A 9,142-nucleotide genomic window follows, 5' to 3' on the forward strand; every position below is an offset into this window, starting at 1 on the left:
GACTGCCTGACAGTTTTAGAGTGGGAATAGTGACTCTACTTTATAAAAAAAATGATAAGACTGACCTAAAGAATTGGAGGCCCATCACACTTTTAAACTTTGACTGTAAACTTTTTAGCAAGGTTTTAGCGACACGGATGTCCTCTGTTTTAGAGGAGGTAATTCACCCAGACCAAGCTTGTGCCATCTCAGGGAGACAACTCACCGACAGCCTCGTACTGATTCGAGACATCATTGATTACGCTAGAGACAGAAACACCCGGCTTGTCATCTTAAATTTAGACTTTGAAAAAGCATTTGATCGGGTCTCGCATCAATATCTCTTTCAGGTGTTGCAGCCATCGAAAAGGGCCCGATTGTTCCTACTTGGTGAGCTTTGCTTGGTTGAGACGCTTGCCCCCCCCCCCCCGCTCCTCGGCTGACCAAGTAGAAACAATCTATTCGATGGCTGCCTTGTCTTTTACTCTGTGCAAAAGACAAGGCAGCCACAAACACCACGGGAACACCGTATTGAGGCTTTGTTCTGACCACTCATTCGGTGTCGCGTTTCTTTCAAGCAATTCTCCCGGTTAGCCCGCACTCGGCTCGCTCCCAGAGCGGTGTTAGTCCACTTCGCATTCACTCTCTTTTCTCAGCAGATTAAAAGAAAGTTTCATCTTGGGCTCCCTGAAATTTCCATCCTGCACCGCTGTTTGCTTTTTCACAAGAGCAGAGGAGAGCGCTCCGTTCCCAGCGGCACTGCAGTACCGGGTCGAGGCTTGGAGTGAACGGAACAAGCTTCTTTTTCAACTCCTATTCTTAAAAATCCATTTAATATGTTAAACTGATAAGAACAGATACTACACTTGATCTTAGCCAAAAGGCCGAGAAGCGATAACTGTCCACTGTTTCAGGTCCGAGGGCCCTTGCTGGCACAATGCGCACTTGTAGCAGTGTTCTTTTTATGGCCATAGGTGGCCAGAGTGTCACGTTGCACCTCCGCCCACCCGCTGCACTGAGCACTCTTCAGCCCTTTTAAATGGTATAACTTTGCACTCCCGCATGCTCCAGCAAGCACCATTCAAGCAACAACTTTGCACTCCAGCTTCGAACATCGGCACAATCGCAACAAGTAAGGCGACTCTACTCAGAGAAGTCACTCTGCACAGTAACAAGATTTCTTTTGCACAGACAGAAAGGGCTTCACCCGCAAGGGTAAAGCCTGCCAAAAATAGAAACAACTCATTAGTGCTGCTCTCCACGAAAGTCTTTAGTAAAAGGCGAAAGACTTGTATGTTATGAAGAGAAACCAGAGTACGATTATCCGTCACTGCGGGAGCAGGGCATCAGGCTAGTTGCCATAGCCACCTTCCCCATGGTGAGCGTTGCTTGGTTGAAACGCGTGCCCCTGTGCAATCGACAAGGCAGCAACAAAAACACCACGGGAACACCCTATTGAGGCTTTGTTCTGACCGCTCATTCGGTGATTTTATCTATAAGACTTGTATGTTATGAAGAGAAACCAGAGTACGATTATCCGTCACTGCGGGAGCAGGGCATCAGGCTAGTTGGTATAGCCACCTTCCCCATGGTGAGCTTTGCTTGGTTGAGACGCTTGCCCCCCCCCCTTGCTCCTCAGCTGACCAAGTAGGAACAATCGGGCCCTATTCGATGGCTGCCTTGTCTTTTACTCTATGCAAAAGACAAGGCAGCAACAAAAACACCACGAGAATCCCGTATTGAGGCTTTGTTCGGACCGCTCATTCTGTGTCGCGTTTCTTTCAAGCAATTCTCCCGGTTAGCCGACACTCGGCTCGCTCCCATAGCCGTGTTAAAGTCTACTTCGCATTCACTCTCTTTTCTCTGCAGACTCTTGGGATTTTATCTATAAAATTAATTCCTTCACTCAAACTATGTTAAAACTGCTTTGTCGTTCATATTTACCATGTCTAGAAAGATTTAAACAAAAAAAACAACGTTGTACTTTGCAGTAAAAGAAAGAGCAAATCTAAAGTTTCAGGAATCCGAGAATAAGCTTACTTTCATGAGTGCTTCACGATTTCGGATTTTGCTATAAAATGAATTCCTTCACTCAAACTAAATTAAAACTGCTAAACCGCTAATCTGTTACATGTAAGGCAGATGTCAAATTCACAGAAATAGGATCTAAGGCTATTCGGCCAATCGAGCTGTAGCAGCTTCGGTAAAAGAGTATAAGTTGAAGAGTTTGTGAATAAAGGTGTGCGCACACATAGTGAGCTGTAGGAAAATAGGCAGGGAGCAATGCCGGCTGGGGTATATGTTCTTGTATGTTGTCTGACTGTTTGATTTGAATGTGTTGTGTAAGTGTCCTGAAATGTTATATGTTTGGGCTGTGTGACATGCTTAATGCTTGTCAGTAGCTACCCACTTATTCATATATAGCAACTGACAACATAAGAAGTCTGGACATACTTTGATAGTAGTTGTAGAAGTATCCTTATTGATAATAGATAAACTAATTCATAGTGATAGAACAGTAGATGAACAGGTGCCTGCACGTCTCACGAAAATAAAATGGGTGTATGATTGCTGACGGCAGAGCAATACTGCCAAACTTATGAGTTCTTGTGGCAAACTTGATTCAGTGTCTTGACGTGTATACGCTGTTTCGCTGACTTGATTGTCACAAGAAACAAAGTGTGTTTGATAAGATCCGATCATTTTATTACGGGAGGATCAGTATGTATGGATTCTGATGTGACTGATAAACCCATTCGTATCTTAAGCATAATCTAATACGTGAGACAACGTTCTGGCACACAATCAAAAAAAAAAAGAGAGAGCGGTTTTGTGTCCCCACAGTCCATAATGTAGAAAAGAGAGAAAAAAGCCTTTCTGATTTGGTGTGTGTGCTCATAGTGCAGAGTGTAGAGAAAAGAGAGAAAAGAAAGCCGTTTTGGTGTCACGGGTGTTGTGACTTACACACACACATTTCTGAATTGAGAAAAGAAATTATTTTAGAGGAAGCAGTAGAGTTTAGATCCCACATTTGTTGATAGGCATTCATTTATTTCTTCACTTCTGATGAAGTTTCAACAATAAACAACAAACTTTGTATTATGAGAAAGAACCAGACTCATTCTTCAGGAATCCGAAAATAAGCACGAATTCGGATTCTCCTATAAAACGAATTCATTAACTCAAACCAAGTTAAGACTGCTTTGTCCTTCATATTTATTCATGTCTAATCAAGTTTCTAGGATAAACAACGTTGTACTTTGTAGAATGAGAAAGAACTTCTTCAGCAATAAGCATCTCTCGACATATGACGAAATACAGATTTTGCTATAAAATTAATTCCTTCAATCAGCCTGACTTAAAACTGTTTGTCCTCCTTATTTATCCACTTCAAATCAAGTTTCAACAATTAAAAAAAATTGTAGTTTGAGAAAGAACAACTTAATCTTCAGCAATCAGTATAAAAAGAGGGTAACAAAAGGTGCAAATGCCAACCATACATCACTAAAAGGTGGAGCGGAAGTATTCAGCTGCAAGTAGGTGAAAAAGCGGGAGGAGAGGTCTTCGGATGAGAGTGGGTGAGAATTTCCTACCATAGAAGTATGGTGGAGAGGAAGCTGTGATTGGCCGACAATAGTAAAAAGCAGGTGAGAAAAGGTGCGAATGTCAAAACATACATGATCAAAACAGGGAGCGGAGGTGTTTGGCTGCGACAAGGTGTGAATGTCCACCCATAATTAATGAAAAACGGACAACAAGTAGGTTCGAATGCCCAACCATACATCATCAAAAGCAGGAGTGGATGTGTTCGGCTTCAAGAAGGTATGAATGTCCATCAATAATTACTGAAAAATGGGTAAGAAAAGGTGCGAATGCCCAACCATACATCATCAAAAGCAGGAGTGGATGTGTTCGGCTACAAGAAGGTTTGAATGTCTGACCATAGTTTGTAAAAAGCGGGTAAGAACAGGTTTGTATGCCCGACTGTACACAATCAAAAGAGGGAGCGGAGTTGTTCAGCTACAAGAAGGTGTGAAAGTCCGACCATGGTTTGTAAAAAGCGGGTAAGAACAGGTTCGTATGCCCGAATATACACCATCAAATGCGGGAGCGGAGGTGTTCGGCTGTGAGTAGGTGTGAATCTCCAACCATAATTGCTGAAAAATGTGTTAGAAAAGGTAAGAATGCCGGTCCATACATCATCAAAAGCGGGAGAGGTGGTGTTCGGCTGCAAGTAGGTGTGAATGTCCAGCCATAATTACTCACAAATGGGTAAGAAAAGGTAGTATTGCCAGACCATACATGATCAAAACAGGGAGCGGAGGTGGTTAAGCTGCAAGAAGGTGTTAATGTCCGACAAAAGTTTGTAAAAAGCGGGTAAGAAAAGGTGCGAATGCCCGACAATGTATGATCAAAAGAGGGAGCGGAGGTTTTCGGCTGAAAGAAGGTCTGAATGTCCAACCATAATTTGTAAAAACCGGGGAAGAAAAGGCTCGAAAGCCCGACTATACACCATCAAAAGCTGGAGCGGAGGTGTTCAGCTGCAAGAAGGTCTGAATGTCTATCAATAATTGCTAGAAAACATGAAAGAGAATTTTCGAATATCAAACCGCACATGATAATAAGCGGGAGAGGAGGTGTTCAGCTGCAAGAAGGTGTGAATGTCCACCCATAATTACTGAAAAATGGGTAAGAAAAGGTGCGAATGCCAAATCATACATCATCAAAAGCAGGAGCGGATGTGTTCGGCTACAAGAAGGTTTGAATGTCCAACCATAGTAAGTAATAGGCGGGTAAGAAAAGGCTCGAATGCCCGACTATATACCATCAAAAGCGGAAGCGGAGGTGTTCGGCTGCAAGACGGTGTGAACGTCCGACCAAAGTTTGTAAAAAGCAGTTAAGAAAAGGTTCGAATATCCAACCAAACATAATCAAAAGCGGGAGCAGAGCTGTTCGACTGCAAGTAGGTGTGAATGTCAGATCATAATTTGCAAAAAGCTGATGAGAAAGGGTGAGAATGCCCGACTATACATCATCAAATGCGGGAGCGGAGTTGTTCGGCTGTGAGTAGGTGTGAATCTCCGACCATAATTGCTGAAAAATGTGTTAGAAAAGGTAAAAATGCCGGTCCATACATCATCAAAAGCGAGAGAGGTTGTGTTCGACTGCAAGTAGGTGTGAATGTCCAGCCATAATTACTCACAAACGGGTAAGAAAAGGTAGTATTGCCAGACCATATATGATCAAAACAGGGAGCGGAGGTGGTTCAGCTGCAAGAAGGTTTGAATGTCAAACTAAAGTTCAAATATATTAACAAAAGCTGGAGGAGAGGTCTTCGGATGAGAGTGGTTGAAAATTTCCAACCATAATGTATAAAATGCGGTGAAAAAAAAGGTGTGATAGAACACTAAAAGGTGGAGCGGAAGTGTTCGGCTGCAAGAAGGTGTGAATGTCCGACTATATTTGGTGAAAAGCAGGTGAAGCAAGGTCTGAATGCCCAACCTTACATCATCAAAAGCAAGATCAGAGTTGTTTGGCTGCAAGAAGGCCATAGTTTGCCAAAAGCGGGTAAGGTGCGAATGTCCGACTAAATATCAACAAAATCTGGGGCGGAGGTCTTCGGATGCCTCCCCCCTGAGCTGTCACCTTATCGTGGTGGGGGAGTTTGCGTGCCCCAATGAGTCTGGGAGCTATGTTGCCCGGGGCTTTAAGCCCCTGGTAGGGTCACCCAAGGCAAACAGATCCTAGATGAGGGACCAGACAAAGAACAGCTCAAAAGACTCCTTATGATGAACAAAAAATTTGGACCTCGTGATCCCTTGCCCGGATATGGGACACCGGGGCCTCCCCCCGGAGCCAGGCCCGGGGGTGGGGCCCGGCAGCGGGCGCCTGGTGGCCGGGTCTGTGCCCATGGGGCTCGGTCGGGCATAGCCCGAAATGATGACGTCGGTCCCCCTTCCGACGGGCTCACCACCCGTGGGAGGGGCCAAGGGGGTCGGGTGCGATGTGAGCTGGGTAGCAGCCGAAGGCAGAGGCCTTGGCGGTCTGATCCTCGGCTACTGAAGCTAGCTCTTGGGACGTGGAATGTCACCTCTCTGTTGGGGAAGGAGCCGGAGCTGGTGCGCGAGGCTGAGCGGTTCCGGCTAGATATAGTCGGACTCACCTCGACGCACGGCTTGGGCTCTGGAACCAGTCCTCTTGAGAGGGGTTGGACTCTCTTCCACTCTGGAGTTGCCCGTGGTGAGAGGCGCAGAGCAGGTGTGGGCATACTTATTGCCCCCCGGCTGTGTGCCAGTACATTGGGGTTTACCCCAGTGAACGAGAGGGTAGCCTCCCTCCGCCTTCGGGTGGGGGGACGAGTCCTGACTGTTGTTTGTGCCTATGCGCCAAACAGCAGTTCAGAGTACCCACCCTTTTTGGAGTCTCTGGGGGAGGCACTGGAGAATGCTCCTACCGGAGACTCCCTCGTTCTGCTGGGGGACTTCAATGCTCACGTGGGCAATGACAGTGAGACCTGGAGGGGTGTGATTGGGAGGAACGGCCCCCCCGATCTGAACCAGAGTGGTGTTATGTTGTTGGACTTCTGTGCTGGTCATGGACTGTCCATAACGAACACCATGTTCAGACATAAGGGTGTCCATATGTGCACTTGGCACCAGGACACCCTTGGCCGCAGTTCGATGATCGACTTTGTGGTTGTATCATCGGACTTGCGGCCGTATGTCCTGGACACTCGGGTGAAGAGAGGGGCGGAGCTGTCAACTGATCACCACCTGGTGGTGAGTTGGCTCCGCTGGTGGGGGAGGATGCCGATCAGACCTGGCAGGCCCAAACGTATTGTGAGGGTCTGCTGGGAGCGTTTGTCAGAATCCCCCGTCAGAAGGAGCTTTAACTCCCACCTCCGGCAGAGCTTCAACCATATCCCGGGGGAGGTGGGGGACATTGAGTCCGAATGGGCCATGTTCCGTGACTCCATTGCCGAGGCAGCTGATCGGAGTTGTGACCGTAAGGTGGTCGGTGCCTGTCGTGGCGGCAACCCTCGAACCTGCTGGTGGACACCAGTGGTGAGGGAAGCCGTCAAGCTGAAGAAGGAGTCCTATCGGGCCTTTTTGGCCAGTGGGACCCTGGAAGCAGCTGATAGGTACCGACAGGCCAGACGGGCTGTGGCTTCGGCGGTTGCTGAGGCAAAAACTCGGGCCTGGGAGGAGTTCGGTGAGACCATGGAGAACGATTTCCGGACGGCCTCGAAGAGATTCTGGTCCACCATCCGGCGTCTCAGGGGGGGGAAGCGGCTCACAGTCAACACTGTTTACAGTGGGGACGGGGCTTTGCTGACCTCAACTAGGGATGTTGTGAGTCGGTGGGGGGAGTACTTCGAGGAACTCCTCAATCCTACCAACACGTGCTCGGAAGAGGCAGAGTCGGAGAGCTCGGAGACGGGGCCTCCCATTTCTGGGGCTGAGGTTGCCGAGGTGGTCAAAAAGCTCCTCAGTGGCAAGGCCCCGGGGGTGGATGAGGTCCGTCCTGAGTTTCTCAAGGCTCTGGATGTTGTAGGGCTGTCTTGGCTGACACGCCTCTGCAGCATCGCGTGGACATCGGGGACAGTGCCTCTGGACTGGCAGATTGGGGTGGTGGTCCCCCTCTTTAAAAAGGGGGACCGGAGGGTGTGTTCCAACTATAGGGGTATCACACTCCTCAGCCTCCCTGGTAAGGTCTATTCGGGGGTATTGGAGAGGAGGATCCGTCGGATAATCGAGCCTCGGATTCAGGAGATGCAGTGTGGCTTTCGTCCTGGCCGTGGAACAGTGGACCAGCTCTATACCCTCGGCAGGATCCTGGAGGGTGCATGGGAGTTCGCCCAACCAGTCTACATGTGTTTTGTGGACTTGGAGAAAGCGTTCGACCGTGTCCCTCGTGGAGTCCTGTGGGGGGTGCTCCGGGAATATGGAGTGCCGGACCCCTTGATAGGGTCCGTTCGGTCTCTGTATGACCGGTGCCAGAGTTTGGTCCGCATTGCCGGCAGTAAGTCGGATACGTTTCCGGTGAGAGTTGGACTCCGTCAGGGCTGCCCTTTGTCACCGATTCTGTTCCTAACTTTTATGGACAGAATTTCTAGGCGCATCCAGGGCGTTGAGGGTGTCCGATTTGGCGACATCAGAATCGGGTCGCTGCTTTTTGCAGATGATGTGGTTCTGTTAGCGTCGTCAGGCCGTGACCTTCAGCTCTCACTGGAGCGATTCGCAGCCGAGTGTGAAGCGGCTGGGATGAGAATCAGCACCTCCAAATCCGAGACTATGGTTCTCAGCCGGAAAAGGGTGGAATGCTCTCTCCGGGTCGGGAATGAGATCCTTCCCCAAGTGGAGGAGTTCAAGTATCTCGGGGTCTTGTTCACGAGTGAGGGACGAATGGAGCGGGAGATTGACAGGCGGATCGGTGCGGCGTCTGCAGTGTTGCGGGCTCTGCACCGACCCGTCGTTGTGAAGAGGGAGCTGAGCCAGAAGGCGAAGCTCTCTACTTACTGGTCAATCTACGTTCCCATCCTCACCTATGGTCACGAGTTGTGGGTAGTGACCGAAAGAACAAGATCGCGAATACAAGCGGCCGAAATGGGTTTCCTCCGCAGGGTGTCTGGGCTCTCCCTTAGAGATAGGGTGAGAAGCTCAGTCATCCGGGAGGGGCTCGGAGTAGAACCTCTGCTCCTCCGCATTGAGAGGAGTCAGATGAGGTGGCTCGGGCATCTGGTTAGGATGCCCCCTGGGCGCCTCCCTGGGGAGGTGTTCCGGGCACGTCCCACTGGGAGGAGACCCCGGGGGAGACCCAGGACACGTTGGAGAGACTATGTCTCTCGGCTGGCCTGGGAACGCCTCGGGGTCCCCCCGGAAGAGCTGGAGGAAGTGGCCGGGGACAGAGACGTCTGGGTTTCTCTGCTCAAGCTGCTGCCCCCGCGACCCGACCCCCGGATAAGCGGCAGATGATGGATGGATGGGTCTTCGGATGCAAGTGGGTGTGAATATCCCACCATACAAGTATGGTGGAGAGGAAGCTGTGAATAGCCGACCATAGTTTGGAAAAAGCGGGTAAGAAAAGGTTTGAATGCCCGAACATACACCATCAAAAGAGGGAGCGGAGGTGTTCCGCTGTACGAAGGTGTGAATGTCCAACC

General features: G+C 49.1%; 1 non-coding gene and 1 pseudogene across 1 annotated transcript; both read right to left on the reverse strand.

The window, feature by feature from the left end:
- Positions 1–713: 713 nt before the first annotated feature.
- LOC140320637 (U2 spliceosomal RNA) lies at positions 714–875 on the reverse strand (annotated as a pseudogene).
- Positions 876–1,181: 306 nt separating this feature from the next.
- On the reverse strand, positions 1,182–1,297 carry LOC140266010 (U5 spliceosomal RNA). Its single transcript, XR_011906683.1, has one exon. It is a non-coding gene; the product is annotated as a U5 spliceosomal RNA (small nuclear RNA).
- Positions 1,298–9,142: the final 7,845 nt, after the last annotated feature.

Source organism: Leuresthes tenuis, unplaced genomic scaffold, assembly GCF_036924035.1.
Source record: "Leuresthes tenuis unplaced genomic scaffold, fLeuTen1.0.hap1 SCAF_12, whole genome shotgun sequence".
Classification (NCBI taxonomy): domain Eukaryota; kingdom Metazoa; phylum Chordata; class Actinopteri; order Atheriniformes; family Atherinopsidae; genus Leuresthes; species Leuresthes tenuis.